Genomic DNA, 13,745 nt, shown 5'->3' on the forward strand with positions numbered 1-13,745 from the left:
GTGAAATTAACAAATGAGTGTTTTCTTGAATCTACCAAAAGCTTAAAATCTTTATCGTGTAAATGAGTTGGGGTTTGAATTACAAAGAATTGTTGGTTCTAGCCTTGGTGCTCAACGGTAGCACGAATTTTTACTCTTTCTTCCTCCTCCTGGTCAGCTACTATAATGGCACTAGATATTGCTGATTGGGCTGGAACTTATCTCCTTTGATATTATTCCAATTGTGATGTGGGGTCCTTGATCGCTCTAGACTGAAATTGTAGGCCTCTGGTAATGAGATCCTTGAGTAGGAGGAGTTGGAATTATAAAAACAACAGGAGCATTTGGATTCCTCAACTAATTGAGCTATTGGCATCTAAAACACATACGCTCCTTCCTAAGCTGAAACTATAATTTTTGAAGGCATCCTTGTGTAAGATTCTTGACTTCTAGGTTGGATCCTGACCTCGATTTCTCTTTGGCTTTGGTAACTTGAAATTAGATGGAGCTCTTTCTTTCTTTTTTTTTTTGGGGGGGGGAGGGGCAAAAAGGGTTTCTATTGGATGTCTCAACCAACAAAGTTTAGATGGAGCTCTCTTTGGGGGGGAAGGGGAAAACATGGTTTTTGATGTCTCCTTAGAAAAATCTTGTGCAAAATCCTCAAGCATCTTTATTGCTTTAATTAGGGGAGAGAGCTTTGCGTTCTTTACCAATCTATCTAGGGGGGGAGGATCTAATCTTCTGACAAATTGAACGAAGGGTCTCATCATCCATTGCAAAATCATAACAAATAAGGCTTGTGCAAGACTGATGATATGTCTCGATGGATTTCCCTAATCGAGATAATTCCACAAATTCATTCATCTTCTACTCTTAGAATCCAGGGGGACAAAACCTTTGACGGAGGTAAGCCTTCATGTCCTCCCATTTGAGTTGGTCTTGATTTAGATGGTTAGACTCAATATGGTTCCTCCAATTGTTTTGTGAGAAACATTGATTTAGATGGTTAGACTTAATATGGTTCCTCCAATTGTTTTGAGAAACATTGATAATCTTTAGTTGAGCAAGAGCCATCTTACTTTGATCATTGTACCCCATGATATCAAAATACCGATCTATGGAATTGATTCAATTCAAAACCGCTTCCCCGAATGTTACTTTCACCTCGGAATGGCCTTGGTTGAGACCTATAAAGTGCATCCATGAAATTGTCAACCAATGCCTCAATTTCAAGAATAGAATTTTGCACTTGATGCATGCGTCTCGTGATTTTTTTTAAAAGAAAAATTTTCTTGAATCAAAATCTTGGAAACAATGAGAAAGATATTTCTTTTATCTCCTCAAGATTTTCATTACATTGCTAGGAAAAGATCTCAATCTTGGGATCTAAAAAGCTGGAAATGATGATACTGGCCTACAATTACAAGTTTTCTACAAGGTAGATATAGATTAAGATGATTAAGCCTATCTAAATATTCATCCAAGGCAAAGATACTTTTGGCAACAAAACCTATACTCTTTTACAAAGTCCAAAGTTTTCATAATCATAGCTAAACTTAGATTCGAGGTATAAAATGTGGAAGATATTTGTCCTGTCCACTGGAGATGCCACATGAATTGGGATTGCTAAGGTTTCCCAAAGTAATATTCTCTGCAATTGAGATAGGTTGGCCATTACTTCGTCACTAGCTAAATGATCAAACTTGTCATTCCTAGAAACAAGACAAGTTCTAGGCCATACTACATTTTTAATTTTACATAGAATTACTCAAAAAAGATAAGATTCTTACAAACAAAAGACAAGGTAATATATTTTTTATTCCAAAAATTATATTTGAGTACATTGAAAGAGGTCATCAAGCTATTGACCGAGTCTCGCTTTTATGGGTGCGGAGATACATGCGAATAGACATGCCATAATAAACTCGATCAAATGCTTGGTTAGTAGTCGAGATCCTATATGACAAGGAATGTAGTTCTAAGAGTTCTATACATCAACCTATGAACTCTAAGATATAGAGAACTATTCCTCTCATATCCAGCCGAATGAGAATCATTTTGGGCAATGTTTCCACAAACCTCTAATCTTAGCTGTAGGGCACCATGATCCATTACCCTGTGTACCACCTATATCGCCAATCAACAGGGGTTAGAAAGTAGAGGCTGTCAAAGTGCCTAGCCATGATGATCCAATCTTCATAATGAGCCAAGAAAAGAAGGTGCTTGAGCTAAATGAACGGGGTGAAAACCCTTCATTCAATTAGCTCAAGTAGTGGGGACAATTAGCTCAATCGGTAGAGTGCCTCGTTTACACCGAGAGAGTCACTGGTTCAAGTCCATTATTGCCCAGGGCTGTAAACCCGGTTATTAGGACGCCTTCGTTCTCCTATTAATCTAAAATAGAATGATCAATTACCATGCTTAATTCTCTGAACTATTTGCTAGACGAACCGACCCATTTCTGTTGGAGCAGGTGAACACGCTATTATGTCATCCTCCGAAGATAACCCAAGGAGTCTTGATAGATAAGGTCTTGCCACCTAGAGCTCCATCTGAAGGAGAAACCCAGCAAAATATTGTAACTTTCAGTTCCACACTGTGTACCATATGATAAAATCATATATTACATAATAAGCTCACATCTAAACTTGGCTGAGCTTTGATACCAGCTGTGATACCCCTACCCCTCTATTTATGGCAAGAAAATCACACCAAGGATAGATCACAATGTTCTAATGCTTGGCTATTGTATCATCTCCTCTCAGTCTGCTGACTAGAACAATCCTTATATGCAGGAAAGATGAATGATTCTTCCAAGTGTTTTCCCTTCATAATTCTTGCAAGCAAGTCACATTGCGAGCAGCTCCCTGAAGCTTAACTCCTAGATTATGAAGGCAATTCTTCTATCCCAATTTATGTTTACCAGAATAAAATACTCGTCTGCCAAATTTCTTTGTTCTAAAAAACACAAGTTTCATTATTCTAAAAAACACAAGTTTCATTGTTCTAAAAAACACAAGTTTGTTTCATTTTAGAAAGTATCCACAACTTGGGTCTACCTTGCCACCCAGTTTCTAGTGTTTAATCCACTTTCTAGTCTTTAATACTTTTTCTACCTAAACTAGATCCATAAGCTCAACCTAGCCCTGTCCAATCCCATGGGTCTGGCCTTCTACCTTCCACTAGACCTCTGGAGCCAATGTGAACTCACATACCCATAATTGAAATTGCCACTTTACTCACACACACCACTTAAGATAAGTTCACACACATAGGCTCCTTTGAAAAAATTCATTTCAAAAAAGAAAAACATAAATCATACAACTCTTTCCATAACATGCATATATCATATATCCACATCACATAGCACGAGTAACACATCAATGCCACATCATCATCATAAATCTCCTCGCACCACGATCGTGATCCTTAGACCAAGACCGTATGCACCAATTAGCCCAAACATTCCTCACATCCACCTCAACACAAGGGTCAAATAATCCTATGTGTTGCATCTATTGGTCATCACCTATCCCAAAAGCATGAACACTCTCGGTACCGATAGAAGGGGACACATATATTTAGTACTAGGCTGTTGATGGGGCCATATGCATAGGGTTAGGGTTAGGGTTAGGGTTAGCATTAGACTTAGGTTTAGCGTTATATAGCCTAAGGTGGATGGAAGATATCCATCATGATAATGTATGCAGGTAGTTAAAGAGAGTTAGAGAGAGAAACTCAATGCTCTAGAGAGAGATCATTGTACGACTCAATGTTGATTGATTAGATTGATATGAAGTACACCAAGTACATGCTTTTATAGGTTACAAACCTTATCTTTTGACTCACACAAATCACACTAAGGTGAGTGAGGAAGATATCCATCATGAGAATGTATGCAGGTAGTTAGAGAGAGTTAGAGAGAGAAACTTAGTGTTCTAGAGAGAGATCATTATACGACTCAATGTAGATTGATTAGATTAATATGAAGCATACCAAGTACGTGCTTTTATAGGTTACGAACCTTATCTTTTGACTCACACAAATCACACTAAGGTGAGTGACACATGGCATGGCCATTGACATCACTGCTTATTACTACACACACATAATATCTTATCCACACCTAAGGATGGGTTCACACACAAGCAAACTAATAGATAATATCTTATCCACTGAAGGGTGGGTTCACACACATAATATCTTATCCACCTTAGACTTGGTTCACACACATAGGTAAGTGTTCACACCCCTTTAAGGAGGCTGTTCACACACACCCACACACACACAAGTACATAAACAGGGGTATACACACACGTTGGCACCATGCGATGCACACACACACATACAAGTATATAAATAGGTGTATACACACACACATTGGCACCACGTGATGCGTAAAAGATCACAATGGCCATACTAGGCATGACATAACACATCACAGTCAAGCCTATAAATGGAGCTTGACCACAATTCTTCAACCTCTAGAACTGCCCCTCGATTCAAAACAAGGTTATTCAATCACACGGCACCACGTGATGCAAAAGATCACAATGGCCATACTAGGCATGATATAATAGATCACAGTCAAGCCTATAAATGGAGCTTGACCACAATTCTTCAGCCCCTCTAGAACTGCCCCTCGATTCAAAACAAGGTTAACGAGAAAATTATAGAGTCTTTTATAACAAAAGGTGATACAAATAGCTAGGTGGGAAAACACACGGGAAAAATGTAACACACACAAGATTATTTTTCAGATTTTAGGAGACATCAAAGCCAGAAAACCCTGACTCACACACAATACAAAAATTACAAATTTCAGGAAATCATAGTGAAATCTCCCTTGATGCTTGTGGTATCGCCTTTTCCAGTATCTCTTCGACGCTATCGACTCCTCCATGGCCTTATGAAAACCTCGATGCATCGAATGGCTATCCCATTTAACTAATTTTGGCTAATTTAAGCAAAAATCCCAAATTTGGGTGTGTGCAAAGGGATTAATTGGCTATTTTTTATTGATTTTTGAGAAAACCCCAATTTTTATTGATTACAATAGCTTCAATTTAATAATTTTTGGAGAAAACCCCTAATTGAAACCAAGGCCTTTAATTTTGATGATTGTTGCCTTACAAGGCCTTCAATTTTCATGATTTTTACTAAATTCAATAAAAGCCCTAAATTTTAATGAATATAGGAGCTTTAATTAGATGATTATCACTTTGATGCCTAAATCCTAAAAACCCTAATTTTTCTTTACCAGTTTATTAATGATGGCAATGATGATGATGTTACTGATGAAGGTGTGGAGGTGACAACAATGATGGTGACAAGCGCATCTGGTTTGTAGGTTTGTCGTGCAAAGAACAGGTGACGATTAGTTATAGCAGAGAGGGGGGGGTCAAGTGGCATAGTTGGTTGTTGATGGGTGAGATTCATCAGCCATCATCTTGCTGTGTTATCTCTGATCAATGCTAACTTTTGGCCTTGCGTTGTCTTTGATCTCGCTGTTGCTTTGTTTTTTGGCCTTACGCTCTCATACCAATTGATGGCCATAAGCCTAGGGTTAGGGTTACCACTACATAGACTTAAGGAGGATAGAAGATATCCATCGTGAGAATGTATGCATGTAGTAAGAGAGAGAGAGCACATAGAGATGATTGCACGAATCAATGTAGATTTATTAGATTGATATGTTATGATGTACACCAAGTACATCATAACATAGACTTAAGGAGGATAGAAGATATCCATCGTGAGAATGTATGCATGTAGTAAGAGAGAGAGAGCACATAGAGATGATTGCACGAATCAATGTAGATTTATTACATTGATATGTTATGATGTACACCAAGTACATGCTTTTATAGGTTACAAACCTTATCTTGTGACTCACACAAATCACTCTAGGTGAGTGGCACATGGCATGGCCATTGACATCACTACTTCCAACACACACAATATCTTATTCATCTAAGGGTGGGTTCACACACGTAAGCAAACTTACACATAAGTGAGTGCTCACACCCCTTTAGGGGCTATTCACACACACACACACACACACACACACACACACACACACGAGTACATAAACATGGGTACATGCACATGTATATTAGACTCCGAAATGCCCAACACCAACATGCATACTTATCCACCAGGAACTACCCTAGCCGTTTCCCTCTAGAGTTGCTTCCTGTCCATCACATAAATTGTGCTAGGAGCACACCCACATTTGGACGAGAGGGATCAAGGTCTCGGATGACCACCTTCATGTGATGTGCCTTGCGGATAACACCCACACGCCAATCCATAAACCTATGTGATACCTTCAAATGCTTCCACAAATAATACATATGTATCACACAAGGATACAGTATACCAACACATATGCATCACATAAGAATACAGTATCCAACACATATACATCACACAAGAGTATGGTATCCAAACAATAAAGCAAGATTTCGAACAATATACACCATATTCATATCCAAAGTAGTGTAAACCATCTCAAACTTGACACTCTCTGGTTAAAACTCTAAACGTGTCGAATTTCTCTAGCCACACATATTCGAGTGGTGTCTTCTCTCAAGCTTTTTCCCTTCCTCAGGATCATTTTTTAGTCTTATTCCATAAGCCATTCCATTCATCTATTAAAGTCTGCGTATAAAGAAAGTCTTTCTAAGGTCATCCACCTACTTTTGTTATTTGGGTTCTAACTTTATGTTGAAAATCTTTAAGGGTCTTTGATTGTTCTTAAGATCTTCTCCTTGCTTGAAGGTTCCTTAAAATATTCCAAGCTTGATTTCTTCTCTTGATATCAGTGGGATGTCAAATCCTTCATTGATATGAAGATGGGTGTTGATATCTACCTTTACCTCACAACTTAAGGACTTGGATGGGTGTTGGTTTATACCTTTCCTTCAAACATGTTCTAAGTAGTAATTTCCTTTATTTTTGTGATGGTGACAAGTAACAATCATTCGCCTATGACGTTATGGTTTGGATGATGTCACGCGATCTATCTCGGAAATTATATACTTTAACAAATCTTTGATACTTCCAATGCTAATCCTAGAAGGAATATTGGAAGTTTCCATACAATGGTCGTAAATTTTTAGCTTTTGACCATGAGTAGTTATTGTTTAGACATGTATTTTCTTTTTAAAAAAATTCACACGAACTCTATTATTTTTTTTTCAGCGTCAAATGAGAAATCTTGGGGTTATCAAATAATAACACACTTTTCTACTCTTCTCCATTAACCTTTTCTCTCAAGTTGTCCTAGATCTATGTTTTGTAAGCAGTATTTTAAAAAAGAGTAGCTCTCCTAATTGTTGGTAGGAATTTAGAGATATTGGTACATTTTTAGAGATACTGTTACATCTTTTGTTTTGATTTACCATGCAAGAACTTATCATCAAAATGTGAATTCTTTCATTAAGGCCTATATTAACTTCGGTTAATTACCCTTAATGCTTTATTTTAAACATTGCCAACCTTTCATTACCATTAGTTTTTACTACTCAATGGGGGGTAGTGCTACCAGACACATACACACACACACACACACCCTATGCTCAAGTAATATGGGATTCTTTGCACACATGGTACCTTAAATTTACAAACTTTATATTCTCATTGCCCTTTAATGCTTAAGACTTCTCCAATATGTATAATGAATTCTCATTCATTATGAACTATGATTTTGCATCATCTTTGTTATCTTGTAGCCATGTATTCATATGTATGATGATGCAATGCTAAATCTATCTATGCATGAGTACTTTTGAATAATTTTGAATCTAATTTCTAGGTCCATAATTGCATTGGACCATGGGAACTTCATCTCATTTATTTTCCGTCATTCACGTTCAATCATTAAAAAAAAAACCGTGTGTACATGCTTACTTGAAAGATTACACCTATGTATTAGCTAAAAATTAATCCCCGCATGTAATTTTACATACTAGAGAAAAATTTTCACACTTGAATGCAAAGAAACACATTTTCAAATTACATGTAAGCAACTACATTAGACAAAACAAATAAATTCATTGATGTGAAAATTTCAATTATACAAATTACATGTAAGCAACTATAAATTATAACCCACAAAACATGATACTATCTTTTGTGTTGAGATAATGATGATTATACGAATAACTAGAAATTTCTTAAATCACATACATAAAAAGAGATGCAAGTATGTGAAAAATGGACTACTTAAAAAACCATATGAGAGGTTATAATGCATCATATAATAACAAACCCACGTGCAAGAGGCAAACTTGGTATCCATGTCTATATGACAATTAGATTTAAAAAATAGGGGAAAGGAAAAGATTAGAGCACCTAAAATCTACGACGCTATGGTAGCTAGCCAAGTGCAAGGGCACTAAAACATGGAGGTAATTAGGATACAATGATTGCATGCAAGATGCACTTAGATGAATGTATTTAGATCAAAACCAAATTTGAGGTCTCTCTCTCTCTCTCTCTCTCTCTCTCTCTCTCTCTCTCTCTCTCTCCCTCTCTCCCCATGTGAAATATTGACTCATGTGTGACCTCCTCTTTGGAAAAAAAATCCTTATGTAACTCACACATGATAATTCAATTGACTACTGTGTGTAAAGTGTGTTCACATTGGATACTTGACATAAATGTCATAGGTGGTCAATGAAAGTATGTTGATAGTAAACACTATTAGCTAATCAGTTGCATTTGCTACACGTGGTTGAAGCCCTTCCGAGTCTGTGTATGATAAGCATGCTCTCATGTTTGAGTTCGAACATGACTATTAAGCGTGGGGGGTGTGAAAGAGTGAGCAGCTGTTTGGGAAGGTTAGCTAGGTATTTATAAAGCACATGGGAAGGCCTCCTGAGGAGCTGGTGTACGATGACCATGGTGGAAGGTATGGTAATGTAATGGGTAAGTTGACATTACCATTTGAAGTCATGGGGCAATGATGATACGAAGTCGTGAGGGTATGAGGCCCATGTGGATTCATGGTCATATGGGGTCATAAGGGTCAAATGAGGGCATGAGGCCCATGTGGACTCATGGTGATATGGAGTCAGAAGGGTCATATGAGGGTATGAGGCCCATGTGGAGTCATGGTATATATGGAGTAGTAAGGGTCATATGGAGTCATAAGGGTATGAGGCCCACTAAGCTGATAACGGTAGTAACGGGCTAGAAAGCATGCAGAAGCAAGCGAGGGTGAAGGTGGAACCTTTGCTGTGGCACGTGATATGCTCGAGTGTGATCACAAACCCTGCAGAGCAAGGCGTCGTGCAGCAAATCATAGGCCACGCTCTCATCCAAGACAACGAGCTCGTGCACAGGGAAGCCCTCGCCCTGCTCGACATCCTCACAACAACAGCGGCACTCAGTGGCCTCCGCCATCGCCCTCATCGTAACGACACCCTCCTGATCACGCAAGACCAGCCTCGCCTGCAGCGCCCATCATCAGAGAAGACAGTCGTTAATACGGCTGGCGCTGGCTCTCGCGTTACTCACCGTGATCATGATAGTAGCAAGGATCGTGTTGACGCTCATGGATCGCTGGCCTTCGATTTTGCTGCCTTCCTTCGAGAAAAAGCCTCCAAAATCAACGCTTACGACATTGACGAGGTTGTCGATGAGCTTCGCCAAGCCTTTGCAGCGGAACACGTATGTAGAATCTCACCATTGTCAAATGTAAAGCAGTTAGCGTATCCCCTCGTGTGTGCGCGCGCGCGTAGAGAGAGAGAGGACAGAGATAGAGAGGGCGAGAGAGAAAGGGGGCTGTGCGTGTGCCTGAGTGAGTGAGAGAGAGAGAGAGAGAGAAGGGGGGAGAGACAGGGTGTGTGTGTGTGAGAGAGAGAGGGTGGGGTAAAGAGAGAGAGAGAGAGAGAGAGAGAGAGAGAGAGAGGGTGGGGGTAAAGAAAGAGAGAGAGTGTGTGTGTTTAGAGAGAGAAGCATAATCAATGAATCCTCACAATAATTTAATTGGAACCCATCAATAAGAGCTCTTCTCAATAAAGGCTTTTGGCAGCTAGTATGTTAGAAATTGGAGACCAAGCTTTGTTTGAGTTCCTCTTGTCATTCTTAGTCCTATGGGCAAACGACGCAAAGGGTGAATTAGGTTTTGGAGGATATGGACGCAAAAGGCGAATTAGGTTTTGGAGGATATGGTTTATGCATACGCCTCCTAGAGACCATTAAACTGGGAGAGGTGCATCCGAATGGTCGAGTTTGCCCATAACAGTGCTAAGGATGTGGCCATTGGTTATAGTCCGTTTATGCTAATGTAAAAATACCAAGCTAGATCTCCAGTAGCTATGCAACCATTGGTCACAATCAATTCATGTTGATGTACGGATGCCCATAACAGTGCTAAGGATGTGGCCATTGGTTATAGTCCGTTTATGCTAATGTAAAAATACCAACCTAGATCTCCAGTAGCTATGCAACCATTGGTCACAATCAATTCATGTTGATGTACGGATACCAACCTAGATCTCCAGTAGCTATGGGATTTAGGGTATTCAAAATGATGCTGCTAGGGATTTTTTGGCAGATAGCCTAATACTAGCTTAGTATCTTACCCCAAGCCATGAAGAGTTAAATTGGTCATAAGATCTAAAATTGAAACATTTGTAATCAATAATTAAGCCATTAATTAGAACCATTAAATATTTCTAACTTTTGTAATCAATAATTAAGCCATTAATTAGAACCATTAAATTGTTATTCTAACTTTTGTAATCAATAATTAAGCCATTAATGAGAACCATTAAGTTGCTATTCTAATCAATAATTAAGACATCTCAACAATCAAATTGTTTTAATTGGTTGAAAAGATCCAATTGGTAAAGGTACTATTAATAACTGAAAAATATGTTTTGACAATTTTAGATTTACCTTAACCAATGTGTAGACCAATTAAGGCAAGCATTGGACGAGTGTACCGAATTCTACTCTATGGTAATGCAAACTAATTAATATAAAACATTTTATGCACAATTTAGAATGTGTAATCACTATGATGTGCATAGATATAAAAGGTTAATTGTTTGCTATACAGGTTAAAAGCAAGTCTGGATTAATTGATTCGATTGAGATTAAGGTTCATAATGCACACATTAATGATAGATCCAAAAACAAAGTAGATAAGCCGATCACAACCCCCACTCGCTTGCGAAAAAACACTACAATTAAGGACTCTAATCCAACACAAACCAATGTAAAAATGCCATTACCTCGGGTGATTAATAAATCTACCAATAACTCCCCATCATCTCAATTATCACAAATTAACAAGCCCAATCTACCTATGGTAAAAAACATCAATAAAACAGATAAACCCTCCTCTAAACATGTATTGGCAACAAGAAATGTAACCAAATCACCAACCCCAATGAAGGAGAGAAGGAAAACCATGTCCTAGTTCATCCCTTCATGCTTGTAAAATAATGGTCATTGATCTCAACAATCTTTTTAATTGGTTCTTAAAAAAAAAAGCTAAATTGTGATGTGGTCTATCTTCATTGAGCTCTAAATCACTAAAAAAACCTATCTCTAGGTGAGAACAACCCAAAGTGTCTATTTAGTGACATGTATACATTACAATGTGTGTGTGTGTCTGAGAGAGAGAGAGAGAGAGAGAGAGAGAGAGAGAGAGAGAGAGAGAGAGAGAGAGAGAGAGAGAGAGAGAGAGAGAGAAATGAATTGAAGTGTGTGTGTGTGTGAGAGAGAGAGAGAGAGAACCATCGCTGTAACTTGGCAAGCTTCTTTGCCATCGCTTTCTTTCCTCCTCCGAAGACTATCTGTGCAAAAACGCCACGCCTAACCTAACAGTCTTCATCAATATGCTTTTCTGGCTTCCCGTTTGAGTGCTTTCCATCGCCAGAAATTCGTTTTGCAGGTCTGCAAAAGTCTGCACACCGTGTCCATAGCCAGAAAATCTTTGCAGTTTTTGCAAAGAAAGGAAGCACATATTTTACGGCTGTTGAATTAGGGTTTGCAGGTGCTGAATTAGGGTTTGAGAGAACGGGTTTTCTTTGCTTTTGTACATGGATTTGGATGACCCGGCTGCTGCTGTTGGTGGCATGGCAGCCAATAGCCTTAACATGGATCAAGAAGGATGTGGGTTATGCTTCAGATGCCTCGGAGCAACAAAAACGTCAAAGGCTTGATATTGATGCAAGCTACACTTCGGTGAATGTTGGAGAGAATGCAGAGGAAAGTTCTCAAGTACCTTCTCCGGAGTTTGCACGCTTGCTGTAGATCACTGGTGAGCTTCTGCAAGAATATGTGAAGGCAAATAGCATGCAAATGGCTGCAGTAGATAATGGTGGTGTGGTTGATGTATGCATGGAGACTCCTTTGTTGCTACAACAGCTAGCAGATTTTCATGATCGTGCTGCTATCTTCTTCTTTACTGGGCATATTCCGTTTGTTGCCTCGTCTTAGAGCATGGTTGGGCCGCTTGGTGTCGCCTGAGGCACTTGAGGAGATTTATGATGGTCCGAGAGGCCTTTATGAAATACTTTTTTGCACTTCGAAAACCCGTAGGGCAGTCTTGGAGCAGGTGCCACTCTTTTTGGATGGGCAGTTGGTTCATGTGGTTCCATGGAAGCCTATGGCAGAGTATCAAGATATGTCGCGCCAGGCTTGCCCAGTTTGGGTTGAAGTGGAACAATTCCCACCAATGTTTTGGCATGTTTTACCAGGTCTCATGCGAGGCATTGGTGATGTCTTGGTGGTGCCTTGAATGACATCTAGAAACCGAAATCATCTATGCATGTTGTGGGATACTGGGAGACCTAGGCTGACACATTTACGTGTCAATATGGCTGGGTTGCAACCTTTAATGTATGAATTGAGGTGGGATACATTTGCTGGCCATTGTTTCAAATGTGGTGAGATGGGCCACTTTGTCTCCGAATGTCCTAAGAAAGAACAAGTTGTTGCTACCAAGGATATCGTTGATGGTGGGTAGTTGCTCGTGGAAGATGAGTATGATGCTCCTTTACATGATGCCCAGCACATGGATGTACATGTGGATGTTCAGAATGAGATTGAGTAGCCATGGGTGGAAGTACGTGGTAAAAAGACAAGATTTGTTGCCCCGCGGGGGGATTTCTCAGATGCTGTTTGGCGGGGGCCTTTGCGTACTCATCACGGGCCCTTACATACATATACTCGTCGCCCTTTGGGTTCAGGTGCCCAGCAAACAGACCAGGATTGAGAGGCCGGGAGGCCAACGTTCTCAGGGTACAGGGGCTCTTGGGGTGGATAGAGTAGAACACTATTCTATTAGAAGCCGCCTAACAAAAGAAGCACAACAACAATTGCCTCTTGTGTTTGGTTCGAAGAGTGAGGTCATCTCGCCATGGGATGGTCATTACCCTGGGAACTCCAAGGGCAGTTTGAGATCACAAATACCATGTCTAAAAATGCAATGCTTCAAAAGGTTCGTGATTTGGCAGATTGTCCTGGGCCTAGTACACGGCCTTGTTGATTCCTTTTCTGGGAAGGCTTATGAAAATTGTACAATGGAATGTAAAGGGTATTTCTTCGCGCCAAAAGCAGTTCAGGCTTTGGCGTACAACTTTTTGTCATGGTTGGGATGTTTTGTGTGCAGTTGAACATAAGCAGCATAAGTTGGCTGGCAAAGCCTATGTATATAAGGGGTTTCATGTTTTCTATAGCGGACATCCTGCTTCGCAGTCACGTGTTATGTTTGTTATTCGTTCGCAGTTTCAGCCTTCTCT

The sequence above is a fragment of the Cibotium barometz genome, chromosome 52 (assembly GCF_041138505.1).
Source record: "Cibotium barometz isolate CiBa-2024 chromosome 52, ASM4113850v1, whole genome shotgun sequence".
Lineage (NCBI taxonomy): Eukaryota > Viridiplantae > Streptophyta > Polypodiopsida > Cyatheales > Cibotiaceae > Cibotium > Cibotium barometz.